General features: G+C 48.8%; 1 non-coding gene across 1 annotated transcript; it reads right to left on the minus strand.

The window, feature by feature from the left end:
- Positions 1–24995: 24995 nt before the first annotated feature.
- Positions 24996–25067, minus strand: Trnat-ugu (transfer RNA threonine (anticodon UGU)). The gene has a single exon. It is a non-coding gene; the product is annotated as a tRNA-Thr (tRNA).
- Positions 25068–25530: the final 463 nt, after the last annotated feature.

Genomic DNA, 25530 nt, shown 5'->3' on the forward strand with positions numbered 1-25530 from the left:
GCAAGCAGACTGGAGCACGCCTCAGCCTCCCTAGAATCGGGTTCTGCGTGGCTGGTGTGCCCCACTGCTACTCCTGTGCCGTCACGTCCAAGTGTCACGCCGCATGCACTATTCTGCAACTTTTACAGTTCAAATTCATAGTGTTATGCACTTTACGAAGAGGACACATTAGCTCCTGAAAGTTTCAAGTGGCGGGCCAATCCCCCAAGTGGCCATGTGCTTCGAAGGAATGAATATCAACAAGGTGAACAGCTTCTCAGATTTGTTTGCTTCATTTCCTTTAACCCTTTGCTGCTCTTGATCGACGGAGCTGTCCTCTGTCCTTGTTTTTAATTGAGTTAAACCACCTCTTTCTTCGCGCCATTCCGGCTCCCGCTTACCCTATCTCTGTCGTCACGTGGTTACTTCAATTCTCAACTCTCCCCTTTACTCGCATTCTATGCTCTGCTTCCTGCCATACGGCGGTGACGCTGAACAAAACCTCTTGGAATTGTGCAGAGATTGCCTCTAAGGATAGTCACGCACCATCGATTGTAACTGCGTATACGCATAAGCTATCCTGCCAGTAGCGTTTTCACACGAGATGTGCGTCACGCAACGCCTCAAGGGAAACTGTCTGCTGCGCCCACGATAAACAAAATGCGCGGTCATGCAACGCCTCGTTGGAAATTGCTTTGCGAGCAGACGATAAGGCAAGCACGCGCTCTGGCTGCAGACGGAACAACGTGTGGTCAAACCTGCATAAGCCTTGTCCGCCAAGCCAGCTAAAAGAAAAACAAGGTGAGGAAAACACGTCTCCAACGACAATATTACGCATGTACCTGCTGACTGTCGACTGGTGGGGATCAATGGTGCCGTCCCTACCAATGCTTCCGTGAAAGTCGCCAGTAGCGTAATACCGCAGCGCGCACAACACATGCTCCTCCACGGTCATTGAGTGAAAGCTGCCTCTAAGTCGTTGCACATGGTGTTTGTCGCCGGATGACTGGAGAGCCCATGCAGAGTGCTTTTCGAAAAATAAAGAGGAGCTCGATATTCCTCCTTCGTTTAAAAGATGTGCCAGTGTAGAAATATCGCTGCTACGACGACCCTGAACCATTAACCACGAAGAAGCAGCGGCCGTCACGACCATCGCGAGTTCAACTTGGGTGTGTAAATCCCTTCTCGTGTTCGTCAGAGTTCTAGTGGTAATCAAACACACCCAGCCATTTCGTGGGCACGGCATAGCGACGGAAAACACACCCACCAAAGGCGTCGACTTCATTCATGGCATAGCGTTGTAGTAAAAAATGGTCATAATATTCCCGCTAGCAGCGAGAATGTCGCATCAACCAAAAATAAAGTCCCCAGTCCACTGCCGGCCAATGGTGCCACAGTCGCGGGTGTGCCCTGTCCGAAATGGAGTTCACTCTTGTCCGAACCTATAGGTGCAGCCAAGACGGAACGATTTTGCCACAGGAGCCTTCTTCATAAACCGTAAAACACAGTCGTTAACAAATGAGAGAACTTCAACGTACAAAACGCACTCTCCAATGCTCAAACATTGTCTTGGGATGCTGAATTGGGGCGACTTCTGAGAAGCAGCCACCGTGCCCGCTCAACCAAACCGTATACAAACTCCATATTTTATGGTCGGGAGCAGGCCGCATTCCGTTCGCAATAGTGAACCCCATGATGACTTGGTTCGTGTTTGCCCATAGCTGCACTGGGTCTATCCTCAAGTGAGATAGCAAGAACAGAACACCAAGAAACACGCCCCTCTCCCCCCACCCCCCCCCGTCAGGCGTATCCAACAGCCAGGCTGAAGATTTAAAAGTAGTAGAGGGGTTTCTACTTTATGGTAGACAGTGAATATCGCAACTCAATTTCGGATGGTGGTGCATGCGGATGATAGCATAAGCCGTACTTCCTCAGCGTAATCGGCCCCAGTGCAGAACGGTGAATGTGCCAGATGTGTTCCGCGCGATTGGGCCGGTTTGACTTGGGGAGTATCGGATGCTCCCCTATAACTACTGTTATAACACGAGTAGCTGGGCACACGGTTGTAGGCACAACTCGCGCCTTCTCATATAGCGCCCCTGGTTGCCAGCTGTCCTATATATGTTAGGAGAGAAGCACGCGTTTCCGTTTCTTTCTGTTGTACGCTGCGCAGCCTATGTAATTTGTTAGGGAGAGCGTTTCGCCTTGTCATCGCTTGGCTAGAATCATGTTCTGTGATCTACAGTTGTCTTGGTGCACTTCAACTGTTCCAACAACAATCACGCGGAAATATGTTCGCCGACACGCGCCTGTGCACGCCATGTTGTTCATTGCTTCGTCATCGCTTGTACAATGTTCGAGTTCTCAGGGGAGCCCAGTGTCACTCCAATAATCATTTTTTCCCTGGAAAAACCTGCATCTTCCTTGTTTACGTTACATTCTTAGTAGTGAAAACTCATCTTTCAGGATTCAAGCTATGCGGTGGCATATATAGGAAGGGTGTGATCTAGAAAGAAAATCGAGGTTCTAATAGTGGTGCGAATACTATCGTGGTAATGAATATTTTTTTAAACGTGTCAAGAATAGGCAGACTGCTCTTAGTCTTTACCTTTGCAAAAGCACCGATTTCTTTCAGAGCGTACATTTTATGGTTACTGGTGTCACTGTTTTCAAATAAAGCACACGTCTGTGACAATACAGCGGTAACTGTAAGACTAAAGAATTTTTAATAATCTTAGAGGGCTAAGAAGTGAAGGCATATTTTCCATTTCCTGTTTTCGTATCCAAACTTTGCCGTGGTGTCCTCTATAACCCTAGATACGTAAGGTAGTACGAAAGTTGGTGAAAACATGGTTCGAAAGAAAAGAAAAATACCAAGTGATGTTTCAAACGAAGACAAAGACGCTTTGCTGTCTGTCTCTGGTGTAACTTAAAAGCTAATAAAAAGAACGCAAAAAAAAGTGCTGAGCGATTAGAAAAGAAGAAAATATCTGTGAATTTCAAAACCAACATACACTGTACTTTGTCAAGGGAAGCAAATGACCGCGTATCTGCTTGCTCGGCAGCAAGTGTGGTAAAAACACCATACTATTGCACCGTGACTGCTACAAAAATCATGATGTCTACCCCGATGACCCGTGATTGTCTTCCCCAAACGCTTTCCGACTTGACATGATAAATAATATATTTTTTTAGAATATTTCATTTTTACCGCGTTCGCTCGGCTGGCATGCCATGTGTTGGCCCCTCCACGATATTGCAACATTTGGCTCGCGGGGGGGGGGGGGGGTGCAGGATTGCATGATAGTTTTAAAAGACGAGTTGTTTTGTAGCATAAATACATCTAATTGCGTGGGAGGGTCACTGGCTGTTGGCACAGAATGATGTTGCGCCAAAGTGCATGCCTTGCGGCCTCGGGTGACGTCAGCGTGTAACGCACTAAGCCGTTGCAGAGTCGTACTGGCACCACTGGCAATTTCATTAACACCATCACATTCCCCGCCGTTGGACGCAAAGCCAATATAGCAGAGCATGGGTGTGCCAGCATGTAACCCACTAAGCCGTTGCAGAGTTGTACTGGCACCACTGGCAATTTCATTAACACCGTGACATTCCCCGCCGTTGCACGAAAAGCCAATGAAGCAGAGCATGGGTGTGTCAGCGTGTAACGCACTAAGCCGTTGCAGAGTCGTACTGGCACCACTGGCAATTTCATTAACACCATCACATTCCCCGCCGTTGGACGCAAAGCCAATAAAGCAGAGCATGGGTGTGTCAGCGTGTAACGCACTAAGCCGTTGCAGAGTCGTACTGGCACCACTGGCAATTTAATTAACAACATCACATTCCCCGTCGTTGGACGCAAAGCCAATAAAGCAGAGCATGGGTGTGTGCGCCCTCATGTACCAGGCGTACTTGAGCAGTTCAACGTTTTTCAGCCCGCCTTGGAATTGGTGAGCCGCAGTCGTTCCAAACCGAGTTGAGCCGTTACAAACGGGTGAATCCAAGTTGCGAGGCAAACCCTCACTCGCTACCACGCAAGAGTTTTATGATACCAGGCGGCTACGCCAGACGTAGTACATGCGTTGCGGCCTTGAAATCTGCACTGCATATTCAGAAAGGTACTACTGCCTGCACGAGATATTTCGTCATGCTAAGCTCTCATCACTGGTTTTTATTTCCTGCGCCCATACCTCACACTGCGTTGACTACCCACATGCCCACCCATATTCCTAGAGGGGTGAGGGACGACTCTCTCCAGTACTGTACGTTTCGTGGGATTCCCAATAATTGCATATAGTGAGCAACCTCGTACTCACCCACGCCCTTCTTAATGGTGGACCACGGATCAACGTCAGCGACTGTGCGGATGTCGTATATCGCCAGTAAATGAATGTTTATATTTAGTACGAACCACTGCTGCTTATTACAAAACAGTCACCGTTAAACTGATGCATAAGTGCTTTGCAATGCTAAGTTGTTGTAGCCACCGGCTTTAGTGATGACGTTTGCGAACCACCTCGGAAAAGGTGTGGCTGGTGGCTTTCCTTTTAGAAAATAAAGAGTCGCGTGCAACGGCTCTACGGAGCAAGATATAAACGGCTCTAGTAAACCAACCACACTGCAAGCATCACGCCTCCATTGGCCCTATCAGCAAAGCGGCTTCCAAAGCGTTACTGCAAGAAAATTAAGCTGTGCCTATCTCTGCTCGCCGGTGCCGTGGTTTTGGAACCGCTTGTCTGGGCACTCACATTTGCAAGATTTGAATTGTGTATCGTTTTTATTTTCCTCTTGGTCTTCATGATGCCTCCTTTCCGTTTTTGTTATGCAAAATCCCCCATTGTAGAGGAATTACTTTAAACCCCGAGTCTCCCATGATGTTGAAATTGTTTGATTGCACCTTGTTTGCCAGACAAAGTGTGGGCTGGAGTTTCCGCTACATCGCCCGTAGGAACAATTTGTCCCATCCTGCATGGAAGACCCCGGATACCAGGAGCCACGCTTTCCTTGGTTAGCGCTGGCGTACATGAAGCTCGAATTTAGGCAATAAATGCCACGAAAATTGCCCGCGTCGAACACGACCACCTCCTGCGTCACATTGCTAACGGCCACAAGTTCCACTAAAACTTTTTGAGGCCGTAGCAAACGCCTCCCAGTTTTTTTACAGCACGCCGTATGCCTTCCTGCTCCGTTAGTGAGCGGCATTCATTACAAAAAGTATCGCCTCGTTACCCTCCGCGTGCAATGTGGTAGTGCTCATCGCAGGAAAGGGGCTTAGTTAGTGCTCGCGCCTGGTCTTACCGGAATAGCGCCATTCAGGAATTTTTGCAAATACTTCCTTGTTCAACCTTCAGTCCGTTTTATTCATGATACCACCAGTGCCGGCCGATGGCTGGTACCCACGGCTCATTGATGTGCTAGTTGAAGTGCCTGTTATACGTGTGGAGTTTTTTACAAAAGGGGTGGCTTTTTATTGTTTTACGTTAAAAAAACGGTTTCGTAAAAAAATATCAACCGTTTTAGCAGGGCGTAGCCGATTGAAAGTTTAGGTGGGGTACATCAGGTAACGGGTAGCGCTACAAATGCCGGTGCCCCTCTCTTGAAATATGGCATAAAAATCGGCAGGGGTGGATACCTCTTTCGCTTCTAATGTACCTAAATTGTTAGAATTCTCAAAGGCATTCTCTTTGGAGGCCTTAGAGGTGTATGATACTACATATGACTATTTGCGGACAAATGTTTCTGCTAGTACTCTTGTAAAATACCACTTTCTAAATCTCCACAACGCTAATGCACTCAGCTGTAAACCTTTTAAACCTTGGTGAGTGCAATGTGGCCGAGAAATCCAAACAATTCTTCAGAGAATCTCACCTGATCAAAACAACCTCGGCAGAGCATGGCCAAGTTGATTGGTCAACAGAAAAACAAGTGAGTGAAACAACTTTTCTGTTAGCTGTTACTTGTTTGCTTTAGTGAAAAAAGAATTGTTCAAAATATTCATCGAAACTACTATACAATTTGGGTGAAATAGCGCTGGAATTCAACGTACTGCAAAGCTAGCAGATCTGCGTTTAACCATTTGAGGTTACGTTGTGGTAAATATAATCCTTTAAGGCTTAAATGTTTTTCCAGTGAATTTTTGTGACAGATCTATGGTCTTAATCTGGCTTTCTTATTTTTTTATTGTATAAAAAGTGGCGTGTGTGCAGCACAGCATACAAGAGCCAAAACCTACCAAACTTTCTCAACTTTAACCTTTCTTCAAATCAAGCAGATTTTGTGATCGTGCCCTGTCATGCTACGCCATTCGTCCGAACGTCGTCTGACGCGCAAGACACAGTTTGGCAAAAGAAATCAAATCAAAGAAAACAAAGAAACCAAAGGTACACTTGGGCTTTCAGGCGCACCGCATGGCACACTCCCCAATAATTTGTGACTCCTGTATCTTTACAAGCAGTTGAATTCACCTGCAAAACACGGCATAAATTTTGCAATTCCGGGAAGAGTCGTAATGAATGTCTAGTATAATAGCATTACGCGCCTTGCACGCAGTGGCTAGAGCAACGTGACTAAACATAAAGCAAACCAGCCCGAAGGGCAACTACTTGCATTACGTTGCAGAATTAGTTGAAGCATTTTATTAGGCGAAATTTGAAACTAAATTTCACTAAAAGACACGCTCGTATCAGTTGACGTGCATTGGGTTTAAGAAATTTCATGCAAGATTTGCAATAACACAGTCTGAGAACATGAGCTTATCCAGTAGACACACATTGACCTTTCTTGGAAGAACAATATCTGAGTGTAAATCCGTAACGGTAAAAAGTGAGCGGGGTAAGCTACAAATTGTCAGCCTTGTCTAGAAAAGCGATGACGGCGTTTAAGATAGCTGTTTTATTTCTTTTTACTATTGTCGGAAAGGGCTCTCTTTTTCGTTTAATTGAAACTGCTCTTCACGCGCTGTCAAATATTGAATGAAACTGTCGCTCTAAGTACTGGGCAACGACAGCTTCTGCGGAGCACCGAGGTGGCTAGGCCATACTGTAGTTTCAGTGCTCCCTGTTCAGGGAAAACCTTTACATTCATGTATAATAACAGGGGGATGCAGCGATGGCGTAGAGGTAGAACACCCGCCTCGCGTGCAGGAGGACCGTGGCTCGAATCCCGGTGCCGGACAATTCCCACCGGACTAAAATAAAAATCCGCGTATTGATGGAATTGCACAAAGGGGCTCGGGGTGCGGCTTGACCCCGGCGACCATTGCGGTAATGCACTCCCTAACCAGAGCAGGACTGGCCACCCTGGTGTAGTAACGGCCACAACCTCCCATGAATACGCCAACTAACCCTCGGCCCTCAGTCCCCAGCGGCTGCGAAGCAACTGACCACGGCGGCGGTCAGACCTGTGACGCAGCAGAGGGTGCTAAGAATCCCTGGATCCGGATAGGCCGCCAATGGAATCTGAACCTGGCAACGTTTAACCCGCGAACCTTATCTAGCGAAGCAAGTCTCGAGGTGTTGTTCGAGGAACTAGAGGGCATTAAATGGGATGTAATAGGGCTTAGCGAGGTTAAGAGGGCAGGCGTAGCCTTTACGGTGCTGAAAAATGGACACGTCCTATGTTACCGTGGTCTAGAGGACAGAAGAGAAATGGGAGTGGGATTTCTAGTCAATAAAAGCATAGCTGGCAACATAGACGAATACCATAGCATTAACGAACGGGCATTACGAACGGTCTTGTAATTAGGCTCAATAAGAGGTACAAGCTCAAGGTGGTACAGGGCTACGCGCCCACATCCAGCTACGACGACCAAGTAGTGGAACGCCTCTATGAAGATGTGAAATCGGCAATGGCCAAAGTAAAAACACAGTATACCGTAGTTATGGGGGACTTCAATGCTAAAGTAGGCAAGAATCAGGCTGGAGACAAGGCAGTTGGGAACTACGGTCTGGGCTGTAGAAATAGCAGGGGGGACCTACTTGTTGAGTTTGCAGAACGGAATAACCTGCGCATAATGAATACCTTCTTCTGTAAACGGGAGAGTCGGAAGTGGACCTGGAGGAGCCCGAATGGGGAGCCCAAAAATGAAATAGACCTCATATTATGCGATAACCCTGGCGTCTTGCAGGATGTGGAAGTGCTCGGAAGGGTAAGGTGTAGTGACCACCGTATGGTAAGATCTCGAATAGGCTAGATTTGAGGAGGGACCGCAACAAGATAATACGAAAGAAGCCGATAAACGAACTAACAGTAAGACGTAAACTAGAAGAATTCAGGATCGCGCTGCACAACCGATATTCCGCCCTTAACGAGGAAGCCGAGCTCACGACACAGGAAGCCAGCGACAACCTTACACGCATCATCACGGAGTGTGCAATAGAAGTCGGGGGCACTATGGCTAGACAGGATACTGGTAAACCTTGAAGGATCCCCCTTCGAGCATAAAGGGTTCGCGAGCCCCAACCCGCCCGACGAAGTAACGCCGATCCGCATGAGAACAAATCACCGGTTTATTCCGGGAAAACCAAGGTAGGAAAAAACAAACAAAGCAAGTTGAGAGCAATATAAAAAGAGTACAGCAAGCAATCACGGAAACCGCGTAAAGAAAACACTGCGGCGGTTGACGCCCTGCTTGTCCAGAAAGTTACAGCGTGGTGCCGTACACTCACGACGACGTCTCCAGTCACTTGGGCCGATGACGGGTAAAGAGCGTCCGCCGCGGACGCTGGTTGCTCCTCGCTATCCGGGCGTCATTGCTGTGGCTGGCCGCCCGTCGGTCCCGTCCGCAGCCCGCGGTAGCAGCCGCTCTCGCGTGTGCCCCGGTGCGCACTCCCCCCCGGATCTCCTGTGAGCGCCGCTTTTACGCCACTCCGTTGGTTGTGCGCATGTTCCGGGTTGTATGCGCACTACACGTATTTGTCCCGTCTCACTGTTCATCACACACGCGCGCATGGGCTCATGACGCACTGACGCCACTATCGCTGTTCGAAGCGCGCACTTCACCGTAATCACCGTGCGCGGGCGCTCGTAGGGGCTGCGTCCCTACAACCTTCACAGGAGACGAAAGATCTAATCAGGAAACGGCAAACCATGAGAATCTCTACCGCAGCTGACAGAATAGAACTAGCCGAGCTCTCGAAGTTAATCAATGAGCGTAAGACAGCTGGCATACGGAAGTATAATATGGAGAAGATCGAATACGCTGTAAAAAACGGAGTTAGCCTGAAAGCAGTGAAGAGACGTCTTGGCGTGGGGAAAATCAGATGTATGCACTTAAGGATAAGCAAGGCAATGTCATCACAAATAGGGATAAAATAGTCACAGTGGCCGAGGAGTCTTATAGGGATCTGCACAGTAGCCGGGACATACAGGACAATGCCGAGCGAGACGGTAGTTCAGAGGAGATAGACATCCCACCAGTAACGACCGAAGAAGTAAGGAAGGCTTTGAAAGAAATGAAAGGGGGCAAAGCACCTGGTGAGGATCAGATAACAGCAGACCTCTTGAAGGATGGCGGAGAAATTGTACTTGGAACAACTGGCAAACCTGTATACGCAATGCCTAATGACCGCAATGGTACCGGAATCTTGGAAGAACGCGAACATCATCCTAATCCATAAGAAAGGCGACATGAAGGACTTGAAAAATTACAGGCCGATCAGCTTACTGTCAGTCGTCTACAAGGTATTTACCAAGGTAATCGCTAACCGAATCTCTGCAACCTTAGATTTCAGTCAACCTAAAGAACAAGCAGGGTTCCGTAAAGGTTATTCAACAATAGACCATATTCACACGATCAGTCAGGTGATAGAGAAGTGCGCTAAGTATACTGAAGCCCTATATATAGCCTTCATAGATTATGAGAAAGCATTTGACTCGGTCGAAACCCTAGCAGTCATTCAGGCATTACGGAAGCAGGGGGTAGATGAGCATTATGTAAGAATACTAGAAGATATCTACAGTGGGTCTACAGCTACCATCATCCTCCATAGGGAGAGCAGTAAAATACCTATAAGGAAAGGAGTCAGACAAGGAGACACAATCTCTCCAATGTTATTCACAGCATGCTTACAAGAAGTATTCAGAACGTTGGATTGGGAACAGGTGGGAGTAAGGGTTAATGGAGAATACCTCAGTAATCTCAGATTTGCTGATGACGTTGCCTTGGTAAGTAATTCGGGGGACGAATTGCAAAGCATGCTTTCCGCACTGGGCGAACAGAGTAGAACCGTGGGCCTGAAAATTAATATGCAGAAAACTAAAGTAATGATCAATAACCCCGGGACAGCACAGCAGTTTGATATAGGTGGCGAGGCAGTGGAAGTGGTAAGCGAATATATCTACTTAGGCCAGGTTGTGACCCCAGATCCCAACCATGAGGCAGAGATAATTAGAAGGAGCAGAATAGGGTGGGGTGCATATGGCAGACATTCTCAGATAATAAATAGCAGCCTACCATTGTCGCTGAAGAAGAAAGTGTATGACAGCTGCATCTTACCGGTACTCACCTACGGGGCAGAAACTTGGAGGCTCACTAAGAGGGTTCAACTTAAATTGAGAACGACTCAGCGGGCAATGGAGCGGAAAATGATAGGCGTAACATTAAGGGACAAGAGGAGAGCGGAATGGGTCAGAGAGCAAACAGGTGTTAAAGACATATTAGTAGAAATTAAGAAGAAGAAATGGACGTGGGCAGGGCTTGTAATGCGAAGGCAAGATAACCGCTGGTCATTAAGGGTAACAGAGTGGATCCCTAGATAAGGCAAGCGTTGCAGGGGACGGCAGAAAGTTAGATGGGCAGATGAGATCAAGAAGTTTGCGGGGATAAATTGGTCACAGTTGGCACAGGATCGAGGTAATTGGAGAATAATGGGAGAGGCCTTTGCCCTGCAGTGGGCGTAGATAGGCTGGTGATGATGATGATGATGATGATAATAATAATAACAGGACTAAACAGCATAATCGTCAAAATACCGGGACTTGTTCTTGGTTTAAACGCACGCGTTTTGTCAACAGTAGACTTTCTCGCATCCCTTGCGAAGTATTCAGGTAATAGATACCTCATTTATAAGAAGACCCCAAGTCATACTGGCCTTAGTTGCCAGAAGCTGTGGAGCATACCACTAAGACAGTGGTCCTATGAGCAGTACTGAAGAACTTGACCAGAAGTCCTTCGTTGGAAAACTTCGCGCGAAAATATTCCTGCGCATGCTTGACGCTCTAACTCAGTAGAGTGAGGTTACTCGAGTCGTGCCTTTAGAGGAGACAATTGATAATCAACTGAACATTAGAAGATAAAGTGAAGTTAGAATTTTTTTACGGAGTTCTAACGCGTATAATAGAGTTGCTGGTTGAATTTACTTAGGGAATTTACTACGAAACGTGCTCGGGCAAGTATTATATCAGGTACATATATATATTGTAAGAGGAAAGCAGGCTGGAACAAGGGAACGGTAATTCCAAGGCACGTCTCTTTACTCAGCCCGCAGGGAACTCAGTGACTCGGCAGAACAAGCCCAGACGATGATGATAATCCACAAATGATGATGATAATGGGTATGTACAGGTGAGAGATTGGTCCCACTAGCGAATGGCAATTAATTCATTCCATGAGTCTTCTTCATGAGTCAAGGCACCAATAAACGCTCACACTTTCCCCCCCTCGCTGGGAAGCGGCCGCCTGGACGCTTGTAGCTAAGGCGCACGCTGGGTAAAACGCTTCATACGAGAAACATGGACGACTTCACTTCCACGTCTGCGACGGTCGTTGGAGGCAACTGCAGGAGACACTCTATAGTTGACAGGTGAAGTTTGTTCAATGACGGTGTATGGACCAATATAGCGGCTCAGAAACTTCTCGCACAGGCCCGGCGATCGTATCGGGGTCCACAAAAGCACCTCTTCACCGGGATGAAACTCGATGTTGCGGTGCTGAGCATCGTAATGAGCTTTTCGTTCCTGCTGCGTTGCTTCAGTGTGGATGCGGGCTAGGTGTCGACAGTGGTTAACCCGGGAGATGAACTGGTCAGAAAACGGGGTAACGGGAGAGACCGGTGCAGATAAGAAAGCGGTATCAATAAAGAAGGAAGGGGAACGGCCAAAAACCAAGAAAAATGGTGAGTAGCTAGTGGTGCGCTGAATTGCTGTGTTGTAGGCAAAGGTTACAAACGGAAGAATTTGGTCCCAGTTGGTGTGGTCTGGTTTGATATACATAGAGAGCATATCAGAGAGAGTCCGGTGAAAGCGTTCAGTGAGGCCGTTCGTCTGAGGATGATAGCTGCTGGTTGTTTTATGAATCGTATCTGCCGCTTGAAGCACTTCAGCCACAATTCGGGACAAGAAGGCCTTGCCGCGGTCGCTTAAAAGGACGCGGGGTGCACCGTGGCGCAAGATGATATTCTGCAGCAGAAAGTCAGCGATTTCTTGGGCGCAGCCAGATCGTAGAGGAGCCGTCTCGGCGTACCTGGTTAGATGATCGACAGCAGTCACTATCCAGCGATAGCCGTTTGGTGTGCTGGGAAGCGGGCCGTACAGGTCAATGCCCACAGCTTCGAAGGGCGCCGAAGGACAAGGTGCCGGTTGTAGCAACCCGGCTGGCGGAGTCGTAGTGCGTTTTCGGTGCTGGCATTTGGTGCATGAAGAAATGTACTTTGCCACGCATGTCGACATCCCAGGCCAAAAGAAGCGACAACGAATGCGATCGTAGGTTTTGTCAAACCCGAGATGTCCTGCTGTCGGATCATCGTGAAATGCCTCTGACACAGTTGCGCGTAGCTCCCGAGGTAGGACAGGGACCCACCTGGCCCCTGTAGGGTGGTGGCTGTAACGGTGCAGAACTCCGTTTTCAAGCCGAAACTTCTGGAGTTGGCGACGTAACCGGCTGTTGGGAGGTCGCGCGGAACCGTCTATCCGATCGATTATTCTGCGACAAAAAGTATCGTCGCGCTGTTTGGCCGGGAGACTGATTTCATCAACCGTGGAGTAAGCAATGGGCGCCATGGGTAAAGCAGGCCTGCTTGCCGGCGAGAAGCAGACGGCCGATTGCGATAAGGGACAGCGTGAGAGGGCATCTGCATCTAAATGCTTTTTCCCGGACTTATACGTGATGGTAAAATGATACTGCTGTAGACGGAGAACCCAACGGCCGAGGCGGCCGGAGAGGTTCTTCAACGTCGACAACCAACATAATGCGTGATGGTCAGTGACGACATTGAAATGTCGACCGTACAAGTAAGGGCGGAACTTCTGGATGGCCCACACAACAGCAAGGCATTCCTGCTCCGTGATTGTATAGTTTTGTTCTGCCGACGTCAGTGTGCGGCTAGCATAGGCGACCACTCGCTCCCTCTTGCACGAATCGAGTTGCAACAGGACTGCACCGATGCCTTGACCACTGGCGTCCGTGTGTAGAACCGTTGGTGCAGCGTCATCGAAGTGGCAAAGCACAGGGCTCGACGTGAGTGCGTTTTTCAGAGCTTGAAAAGCCCGTTCGCTATCTTCACTCCAAACAAAAGCTGTGCCAGAACGCAAGAGGTTATTGAGAGGAGAAGCAACTGTTGCAAAATTTCGTATGAAGCGGCGGAAGTACGATGCTAGTCCGAGGAAGCTGCGAAGGTCTTTTTGCTGTAGCGGGCGCGGAAAATTTAGAACTGCAGAAATCTTCGCAGGGTCTGGTTGTATGCCGGTTTTGCTCACGATGTGCCCTAACACCTTTATCGATTTACTGGCGAATGTGCACTTTTTTGTATTAATCTGGAGTCCGGCATTTGAGAGACACGCCAGTACCTCGTCGAGACGTTGGAGATGTTGCTCAAACGTGGTTGAAAAAACAACAATGTCGTCGAGGTAGCAGAGGCAAGTTTTCCATTTGAGGCCGCGGAGCACGGTATCAATCATGCGTTCAAATGTCGCGGGCGCATTACATAGCCCGAAAGGCATAACATTGAATTCGTAAAGCCCATCAGGAGTGGCGAAGGCCGTCTTTTCTTTGTCATCTTCGTGCATGGGGATTTGCCAATAACCGGAGCGTAAATCAAGGCTGGAGAAGAACTCCGCTCCTTGAAGCCGGTCGAGAGCGTCATCGATGCGTGGCATCGGATATTCGTCTTTCCGTGTTATCTTATTGAGGGCACGGTAATCAACACAAAAGCGAACTGAGCCGTCCTTTTTCTCTACTAGCACTACTGGCGATGACCACGGGCTCGATGATGGACGTATAACATCACGCTTGAGCATGTCAGCCACGTGGTCTTCTATGATCTTCCGCTCATGCGTAGAGACACGGTAGGGGCGACGTCGCACAACCGCCGAGCCATCGACCTCAATCCGGTGTGCGGCCACAGACGTTCGTTTTAGCGTGGATGAATTCACATCAAAAGATGCAATGTGCTTCTTCAATACCTGAAGCAACTTTTCTTTCTGTGTGGTTGTCAGGTCTGGGCTAATGGTAGCGGTAAGAGGTGACAAACCATCCGAAGTAGTGAGACCGCACATGCCTGAAGACGTTAGGGAGCTAGAGACGACAGAAGCGGGCGCGACATCGACCACTGAAGCGATGGTCATGCCTTTTGGTAATAGAATGGGCTCACCCGTGGTGTTGATGACGGCCAAAGCTGCAAGTCCCCGTGAAAAGCGGAGAAGGCACGCCGACATGGCAATTCCTCGAGGAAGCAAGCGGGTTGACGGCGAGGCCACCACATCCCCGTCAGAAATGCTGCTTGAGAAAACCATCAGGACCTCTTCACTACCGGGCGCCAGAACGTGGTCAGCATGCAAAGTCAAGAACTGATGTCGCGGACTAGGAGCAGAAGGTTCGGTGTTCGTAATGTGAATTGCTGGTTGAGAACAGGAGATAATGGCTGAAGCTGACGAAAGAAAATCCCAACCGAAAATTAGTTCGTGAGCACACTCTGGTAGAACCGCAAATTCAATATGGTGTCGATCATTTCCGATGAAAACACGTGCTGTACAAGTTCCAATAGGCTTTATAAGATGTCCATTCGCGCTGTATAGTGCCGGGCCAGTGTATGGGGTTCGCACTTTTCGTAAACGTGAACACAAATCCAAATGCATCACAGAAAGACTGGCCCCGGTGTCTACTAAAGCTTGCACAGACACACCTTCCACTACTACTGGCAAAATATTTGATGGGCGCTCTGGAGGAGTTGGGAGTAGTTCGACCGATGCAGTTTCCCCTCCATAAACTGCAGCACCTAGTTTTCCGATTGGCTGCCAGGGTCACGCACAACGGTGCGGAGAGGTGACACAAAACGGCGCGGAGGCGTAGGCGAACGGCGTCTCGTCTGATCACGGTAACCGCGGGAAGGATCACCCGAATCCTGAGGAGACGGAGAGCGCTGTCGAGGCGGATACGCACGTCCCCTAGGACCGTAGTTGTAGCGAACGTCGCGTTCGTACGGAGCGTACCCTCGCTGCTCATCTCGCTGGCGCCGTCGACAGAAGCGTGAGATATGGCCTCGAATACCACAGTAGAAGCACACTGGGCGGTCATTAGGCCGAAGATCCAGACGCGGCCGCCAGTTTGTGTAGCCAGTCTGAGCCGGAGGCGGTGAGGAGACGGCTGCGACTCTACCGAGCACGGACGGAGGCACAGAAATTTCCATGCTCGAGACCGGCGTTCGGGAAGCTGCTTCCGCGTAAGACGGCACGTCGAAAATAACTGGGGGCCTATGGCGTGGATTTCCCGTTATCGACGCCAATTCATCCTTGATAATCTCCCGCAAGTTAGTCGCAGGCTGGGAGCAGCGGTCTCCATGAGCACAGGGCGAAGCTTGTAGCTGGAGTTCCTCTCGGATTATGCTGCGTATTAAAACACGCAAGTCTGGTTCTGCAGGAAGACGAGCTTGTCCATGAGCTGGCTGGAGGCGCATTGCTTGAAGCTCATCAAGACGCTGGCATGTGGTCCGTATGTCGTTCACGGTGGATGGGTTTTGCAGCGCAAGTGCATTGAATGCAAACTCTGTGATGCCCTTGAGGATATGGCGAACCTTGTCAGCCTCCGACATGTCTGGGCTGACCCGATGGCAAAGGGCAAGCACGTCCTCAATGTACGATACGTACGTCTCGTCAGAGCGCTGCCAGCGGGCTTCAAGCGCACGCTTTGCTTCATCGGAGCGAGCAGATGGCGTGCCGAAAATCCGACGCAGCTTCTCAGTGAAGTCGGCCCAATCAGATATGCCACCGTGGTTGTTTTGGTACCACGTCTCAGCAACCTTCGTCAAGTAGAACCTGACGGTCTGTAGCTTAAAAGTGTCGTTCCACCCATTAAATTGGCTGACGCGGTTGTACTGCTCAAGCCACTCCTCGACGTCGTCACCGCGGAGGCCAGCGAAGAAAGGAGGTTCGCGCTGGCGGCAGGTCACCATCCATGCCGGGGCAGGAGCGGCGGCATTCTGCGCTCCTTCTCGCTCCATCGGGCGGGTTGGGGGTAGCACAAGGCGTCCTGAACGAAGCTCCAGGGGTGCGGCCGGTTCAGGTAGAGGTCGGGGTCGAACGCAACCTCCACCACTTGTAAGAGGAAAGCAGGCTGGAACAAGGGAACGGTAATTCCAAGGCACGTCTCTTTACTCAGCCCGCAGGGAACTCAGTGACTCGGCAGAACAAGCCCAGACGATGATGATAATCCACAAATGATGATGATAATGGGTATGTACAGGTGAGAGATTGGTCCCACTAGCGAATGGCAATTAATTCATTCCATGAGTCTTCTTCATGAGTCAAGGCACCAATAAACGCTCACAATATATATATATATATTTAGCAAGCTGGTGAGATAAGAATGTGTGGAAAGGTAAAACATTATCGACTGCAGTGCTGTCTGACTACTACTGTTACTTGAACCTGTGCAAATTGGAAGGCGTGTTGCGGCTCATTTTACCGTCAACAAATCTAATACTGAGGAAACATGTTAAAATTTCTTAAATGCGCTATTTAGCACTATAATAATTGAATTTGCATTAAAAAGGTTACGCTGCTTAGATGCGTTTTCTGATTTTGACACTACCAAGCAAAAATCGTTCACAATCGGCTCTAAATATTGCCTTTTATTCGTCTGAATTGCGTTCTCATTTTTCCAAGAGTTGCACCTGGCATTTGCAAAATTCATTTACGCTCTCTGGTAAGATGAGATCCGCAGCAGCAGAGGTGGGAATAGTGCAACGTTTGCTGCTGGCGGCTTCTGCCAAGGTAAAGGCGCAGAATACAGTCCGTAACACCCTTGTCTATAACACTGAGTTGAACTAGTTACGGCGTACAAAAAATTGTCACAAAAAACGTTGAGGTCAATATATATGTTTAAGACGCTAGAATGACGCAATAGTTTTCTTCAAATTCTTTTCGCCGGAGGGACGATAAAGGTAGATACGAAGATACGAGGGAAGATACGAAACCTCTGCTATAGACAAGTGTGTTGCCCTCTGCACCAGGCTACAGCTTGTTCTGTTCGGGGATTTCGCAGGGGTTGCTTACCACTTTATATTTAAGGCCTCATCGCTTGTTAAGAAACTTGTAGTGGCGGAATAGTCACATGCTTGCAGCACCGCACCATCATTACCACGAAACAATCCTACCATCGTTGGTCATCGCCGCTCACTAGTTGCGGCTTGGATTACGCATCCATAACAAATGTAGGAGGCCACAAAATGCTAGCCTAAGGCTTGTTCCTACAAAATAAACATCAGGCGCTGTGGTTGACGTGACGTTGTCTAAAGTGTCTGCGTGGCTTTAGGTCCCAGCAGAAGGTAGATACAACTCCAATAAAAGCCAAACGGGCGTCATTCTATTTTATTTCTTAAAAAGGCGCCTAAGGAGCGACGTAGTGTAGGGCTGGGCATTCGTTTCAACCACATTGCAATCATTGAAAAGCGCCAAAATATCGACGCACAGGCGTGTTTGCTTGTCGTGTCCCTCTGAAATGCAAACATCGTGTTATCATACTAACTCCACAACGCTGGTTCAGAGAAATCATGTTTGCGCTTGGCGAGTTTGAAGCTGTGACCTTTACGACCTACGAGAAAAGAAGTCCTCAGTCCCTCAGTCCCATCACCTCAGAGAGAAGCGGCTGACAGGGAACATTAAAGAGGAGAGGTGTTCGTTTTAAAGCGATATCCTCACACGCATTTTTTTCGGAAATTTTAGCGTCGTTCTTGTCAGCAGGACACGATGACACTGAGAATTTAGCCCAATAACCTGGAATCCGCACTTCAGTGGCTGCGAATGCACGTATGTGGCGTCTTGCCGCTAGGCATAGGGTTACGCTATAGGGTTAGCGTAGTCAACTAGTACCCCAGCCCACGCTCAATGCCTTCGGGGTCGCATTTCCTATTGCTATAAAAAATAGAGGAATAAAACGATTGCCACTGCAGTATATCAGTCAGTGGCGATAAGAGGGGCTGTCACAAGCTCCCGGCCGATCTACAATTTCGCATTTCTCTAGGACGCTGCGCTACGTATCCGGAATTACGATCTACCCACTCAGGGAGATTGTCCATTTTCATTCACTGCTCATGTCATAACCTTGTGACATTTTCACAAACTTCGATTTGCTGCGGTGGCAAGACACGCACCCACACCCCTGATATTCGCAGTCCAGCTAGCGAACCAGCAATGGCCAAATACCTCGTGTGGTGCCCTACGAGGTCTCCTGCCCATACCATAGTTCATACCCTACGTATAGAGTCCTATGTGCCTTTCTGAATTTTAATCGCAAGAGCGGAGGCGGTAAAACGTTAGGGAAGGGAAGCATGATCCTTATTCCCACTTATTTACTTATTTTTGTAACTGCAACAATGCGGACCATCTTGTCTAAACTAGGTGTGAGGGCACACACCTTCATATTTTGTGAAAATGATTCATTGCTAGCAACAAAAAGAATAGTGTTCCTAAACAGCGAAAAGGAGATAAAAATTGTCCAAACCTATAAGATCATCCACACAATGCAGGTATTAGCCACGGAGTTGCTTATTAGGCCACGTTTAACCTTTTATGTGAACGTTTTCAAAGGTAGCAGATTCCTATGTGTTTTTTATGCGGGACTCGTCTGCACCAGCTAGAACAAGGGGCAACCACCGTCACCAACTGGGCTTCTGTAACGCGAGCTGTTTTGTGCTCCCCTATTGAGGCACGGATGCACGGGAACTGTTTTCTTGGTATTTTTTACGAACGCCACGCGCCAGGCTGGATGACGCCTGGCGCTAATGCAGAGGAGCGGGCTCAAGGACGAGGTAAACGCGGAACGTAACTATGACACAATTCTTTTATGACACCGCATACATTACGACAAGCAACAACCGCTCCGGTGTTAAAATTCTTCTCCCTGGCGTGCACTGGGCGACTGCTAATAATTTTTCCTGCACGATTTCTTCTGAGCGAGTGCGTCAGAAAATTGAACTGCCGAGTTTCTTCTCTGGTTTTAATATTTCGTGTATTGTGACTCGCAGCAAACAACAGAATGGTATCTACCAAACTTGCAATTAGAAATTTCAGGTAACGTTTTATGGCGTTGTGTTTCGCTCTTCCGACTAGGACGGCATTCACTTCATTCCCGCAACGCAATTTGAGGCAGCAGGTAGACCCCTTTTGTATCTAATTTCTTGTACGGCTGAGAGACTAACCCCCGTATTCTGAATCCCTCCTCCACTCAAAGTGCTTCCTCTACTCCGTCGAGTGGAGGATAGGGCAACACCTCCACTCGAGGTCTCCACGCATTTCATAAACGTGGTGACGCCAACCCTCCGAGGAAATCCTTCGTTTGGAGGCACCCTCGAGATCGCACTTTTGGAGGAGCAGCGAAAGGCATCTGGGGGCGAGGTTATTGCAATTTTTTTTATTCAAGACATGAAAGTACGCTTAAGAAGTATAACTTTTTAATGTTTTTATTTTTTGTTCAGTAATTATACCGGTATTTTAAGAAATAATAGTTTTTATGGTTGAGAGGAGACGAAAATAACATGAACCAGGTGGACACAACTAGAAATAACAGTTTTCTGGTCTGGCCACACTGCACACACACTTCGGTAGCAGACGATAAATCTGTTTTGTTTTTGTGCACGCTGCTCCATGTCTTCACGTATCCCGTTGTGTCGCATGTTCTTTCTGATCCTATCGATTAGTGCACTGCACGGGCCCGGGCCGGCCCAAAAGCCCGAGCCCGGCCCGGCCCGCGGGCCGGGCTCGGGCCGGGTAGCACACATTTTCTCGGGCCCGGGCCGGGCTCGGGCTTGAACGAAAAATGTTTCGGGCCTTGTTGGCCCGAGCCGGCCCGAGCAGTGCCTGAGGCACGGCAGTGGTGTGGCGCTAATTCTAAATTGTTGATAGCAAGAAGTTTTCCCATTGATATTTGAGTTTAAGTGAAAATAAAAAAAAGCGAAGTGCAATGTCACTATGGCGCAGTTAAAAAACATGATAAATAGACGATTCCGCTCAGAAAGCCTTCACATCAATTATAAAACAGGCGGTCTGGGCAGCATAGTGGGAGAGAGCAGGCCAGACGAGGGCACTCCAGACACACAATACAACATGCTTTTTGAAATAAAACAAACAGAACAAAGGCGACATAGACTTCGCACTGTCTACTGTTGCCACCTCCGTGGAAGCAAGCGGCTCCACGGTCACGACGCGTGGCCCTGCATTCCAAGCACCTGGGCCTCCACCAGAAGCGGGAGACGGAAGAATGGGAGTACAGCTATTTATTTTGAGTGCACATGTCGAATACACTGCTGTGTACAGGATGGGGGTTGGTGGAATAGGCCCGCGAGAGGAGACGCGGGGAGAAGCAGTCATTCACAAAACAACAAAAACACATCCCCTGAGGCTGGGAGCCGTAAAGATTCCGTCGCCGGGGTCCGCCTCACAGAAGTTTCAAGAAGGGTCGTGCGGCCCGCGTCGTCGCTTTGTCTCGAACAATTGCCGGAACCCCCCCCCCCCCCCGCCCTACCCCCAGTGGTGGCGGGCTGGCTCGAAGTCGTCGTCGAACAAAATAAATGGGTCAGTCACAGCGCACATGCGCGGCCGCAGCGTCGTCGGGATGCTACGGGTCCGTGGAGGGCGAAACCAAACCCTACTGAAGCGGTTCCTCCACTTCGGAAAGCAAGCTGTCACCCAAAAATGCCGAGGCAAGGCAGACAAGATTTGTTGCCATCAGCTGGTGCCTTCAAGGTCCGCACATCCCCATTTTTTGCCGAAAGTAGGAACGCCGGACGCCCACATGTTTTCGTATGGGTGTTAGTCACAACCGTGCATAGTTTCGGGGACCAATTTTCGAAGCAGAGCCAATGTTTCGGATACAAAGTTTTAAAACCATGATTCAAAGCAGAAAAGAAAACAAACGCAGACAAAATAATGCTGCCTTCATCAATCACTGAAGGGAAAGACAGAAATGAAGTCCTGAAAGCGGACACGTCATCTGCTCAAATATCAGGCGCGTTCATGTATAGACCCGAATTGAACCCGTGGCGCAATCTCCGAGTTCCTTTAGCAACACAGATAGTAAAAGCAAAATGCTGTCAAATATTCCAGCAGTAAATGTATGTAAACTTAGTCTGTATAGTCAACACTAACAAAATCCTAATTATATTATTGTGATCACAGTATTTCCCATTCATTGCTTTATGTAGTCGCTTTATTCTTACACTTTTAGGTTAAAAACAGCAAACGTTTTCGGGCTCATGTTTATAGCCTTTTGGACTCGGGCTGATACTTAGAAAGTCTGGCGGGCACCGACTGATTTCATTTAAATTCTACCGGACTCGGGTCGGGCTCGGGCTGATATTTTAAATTTTTGTCGGGCTCGGGCCGGGCTCGGGCTCACATTATTAAAATTTGTCGGGCTCGGGCCGGGCTCGGCCTCCCGTTTTAAAAACTTGTCGGGCCCGGGCCGGGCCCGGGCCGTGTCTCTACCGGGCCGGGTCGGGCCGGGCCTAGAAATTCCGGCCCGTACAGTGCTCTACTATCGATTACTATAAGTTTCAGGGCCCCCCTCCGGATGACAGCCAAAATAACGATATGTCAGCGGAAGGGCTGGCGGTTTCCTTCCATGCGTGACGAGTGCATATCATAGACCGGAATTGCCGACACAGTGAGCGCCTAATTATTTGTTCTTTTCGGTTCACGCCACTATCGGCAGCTCAAAGCCGACATAATGTTCAAATTACAAAGTAGTGCGTGTGTAATTTTACAGGCACCACGGTGAACCCGGTAGAAATGTCCCCCTTCGACAGCACGCAAGCGCGAGGTAGCAGGCGAGCACAAAGCGACGGGTACTTGGAGAGGGGCGGAGCCTCGCAGCGCAGGCGGCTCGAAGAAAAAATAAAAAAGAAAACTGGGCTTTGGAGCAGACGACACGCTCGCTCGCTTCCCTACGGCGATCGTCTGCTTCATACGCACTGTAAGCAGCTTACGGTAGCCGTGTCATAGGTTAGTGTGACACCTTCATTACAGAGCGATGACTTTCGGTGCATGACAGCGACAACCTTGTCATTGCGAGGATAAAGACAAGTCCACACAGATATCTGGGAGCTCGCCCGCCGTCGCAGAAAACATCACGACGCTTCGAATTACGAGTTCCAACCAACGCCTGACGACGCGTATTGTTGGCGGCGGCGAAACGTTGACAAAGGCACCCATCACAACTTGAAATGCCCCGGCGCCATAACATCGCAACGTAACCAGCAGCCGGAACGCAGAGAGCAGTGGGTGGCCGTGGTTGCTGGCGTTTGGCTCGGCAGCTCGTCGTTTGGCTCGGCAGCCACCTCGGCAGCTCCAGCAGTGACCGATTTGGTAAAGAGGCACCGCGACACGAATCCGCCCTTGCTGAAGTGCTCAAGCGTATTCAGCCCGTACCTTATGCGCTGACATGGCAAATTCACGGTGCGGAAATCCCCTGAACCTTCATTACATGCCTCTTCAATGCGGGATACATGCTCCGGAAAAGAGGCGAGCGAGCACAGCCGGCTCGAACCGAGAGGAGCGTAGGCGGCCATCTTGAAAATAGTACTGGAGGGCTGCTTCAAGGTAGCACAGACGACACCTTGGAGTTGCTCCTCCAAATCGTGAGCGGCTCCTCCAAATCGCCGAGCGGCTCCTCCGTTGGACGAGCCAGTCGAGTGGAGGTTGTTTATGAAACCGAAACTCGCATTCAAGAGTCCTCTCGAGCGGAGGCTCGAGTGGAGGAGGGACTCAGAATAAGGGGGTAAGTGTAAAAGCTTGCTTCCTCAGCATTCCGTGCGTTGCTGCAAAACTGGGGAATGACCGGCATTTCCGGACGCGTTTGCGTTCCTCCCAAGTCGTTAATCTCTCGCCGGCCACTTCCTTCAACTTGCGTGGCCACCGTAGATCTACCACATGACAGAGTTCGCGCAACCATTCCTTGGCAGCCTTCATGCTTCATTGCCTGAAACAAAGGAGCACTTTAGCCTTGAGAAGAGGCCCATTCTCCGCAGGGGAAGTACAGCACCCCGTACTGCGGCCGTTTGTTAGAACCGGACCCCATTCATTTCTGAGAACGCTTGCCACAATGGCTGCACTCTGTCAAGGCGCATTCATTGCTCGTGTGTACGTGGGGTCCTGTGGCACTGTAGCTGACCCAACAGCGTCTGATGCGTCCGTCTGGAAGGAAACAATTGAGGGACAGACGACACAATTCTAGTGCCTGAGTAGTAGTAGATAGTTAGATAGGGCAAGAAAACAGCGCAGCAAACATCAAAAGCATTAGGTTGGTGGAACCAAATAGCCAAATTGTTAGGTATTTTGCGGCACAGATATATATATATATATATATATATATATATATATATATATATATATATATATATATATATATAAATCTAGAGAAAGATAAACTCACAAGGCGCGCAGAAATAGTATAAGTAAAGAGTCGGATACACAGCCAGAACAATAACAAACAAAGTTTTCTTACTTACGTAGCGGCAACGGGACTTGCCTTCATCAGAGTAAAGGTACATGATTTTGTAACTTTACTCTGATGAATGCAAGCCCCGTTGACGCTACGTAAGTAAACCTTGATTGTTATTGTTCTTGCTGTGTATCCGACTCTTTACTTATGATATATATATGTATATATATATATTCTTATATATAAAAATATTGTAACATAGATAGTGGCCGTTAGCAGGCACGCCAGTGTAGCCAAAGGGGTGTGTGCTCAACTGAGACCGAGGCTGACTGTCAAGAGGCGTCAATCCCCCAACTGGGTCGATGTGCAAGGCTCAGTCATCGGAGAAGCCCCATCGATAACGATCTTGCTCAGAGACCTGCGCGCGGACTCCCGAGCTAGCTTGGCCTCTGGTACAACCAGCCACCGTTACCACGCTCTAGCCGTTTGCTAATAAACCCCATTATAATATGTATATATATATATATATATATATATACAGAAAGATAGGTCAGCAGTCTACGACGCCAAAGGAGGCATAGGGGTGTGGTTAGGCTCTTTTCTTTTTTACTACGGTTAATGAAGTGAACATTGTTTTTTAAATATACAGAAGAAAGAAAGAAAAACACGCGTCCAGAGTGGGGACCGAACCCACGCCTTTCGATTACATGTCGAATGCCTTACCAACTCGGCTATCTTGGCGACTCTGTTCTCCTTCACTTTCTGGGCTATTTATATTTACTAGGAGTGTATCTGACACTTGAGGGTGGTAGCCAGCGCCACTCTGACTGCCCGGGGAGAAGGGGACCTTCTTTTCAACCCCCGGGGCGTGACTCCAAGGTCTACAGCTGTCATGAGCGGGTAACTGGCGGGAAGCCCTCTTATGCTACCTAGGCATCAAGGCTGCCAGAACCGAGACCCTCGCTAGGCTTTCGCAGAATAATATAGTAGGGACATGAGGGGCTCGTTGAGGAAATACAGAAAGATAGGTCAGCAGTCTACGACGCCAAAGGAGGCATAGGGGTGTGGTTAGGCTCTTTTCTTTTTTACTACGGTTAATGAAGTGAACATTTTTTTTAAATATACAGAAGAAAGAAAGAAAAACACGCGCCCAGAGTGGGGACCGAACCCACGCCTTTCGATTACATGTCGAATGCCTTACCAACTCGGCTATCTGGGCGACTGTGTTCTCCTTCACTTTCTGGGCTATTTATATTTACTAGGAGTGTATCTGACACTTGAGGGTGGTAGCCAGCACCACTCTGACTGCCCGGGGAGAAGGGGACCTTCTTTTCAACCCCCGGGGCGTGACTCCAAAGTCTACAGCTGTCATGAGCGGGTAACTGGCGGGAAGCCCTCTTATGCTACCTAGGCATCAAGGCTGCCAGAACCGAGACCCTCGCTAGGCTTTCGCAGAATAATATAGTAGGGACATGAGGGGCTCGTTGAGGAAATACAGAAAGATAGGTCAGCAGTCTACGACGCCAAAGGAGGCATAGGGGTGTGGTTAGGCTCTTTTCTTTTTTACTACGGTTAATGAAGTGAACATTTTTTTTAAATATACAGAAGAAAGAAAGAAAAACACGCGCCCAGAGTGGGGACCTAACCCACGCCTTTCGATTACATGTCGAATGCCTTACCAA

The sequence above is a fragment of the Haemaphysalis longicornis genome, unplaced genomic scaffold (genome assembly GCF_048455015.1).
Source record: "Haemaphysalis longicornis isolate Haplotype H1 unplaced genomic scaffold, Haemaphysalis longicornis Haplotype H1 scaffold_3, whole genome shotgun sequence".
In the NCBI taxonomy this organism is placed as follows: domain Eukaryota; kingdom Metazoa; phylum Arthropoda; class Arachnida; order Ixodida; family Ixodidae; genus Haemaphysalis; species Haemaphysalis longicornis.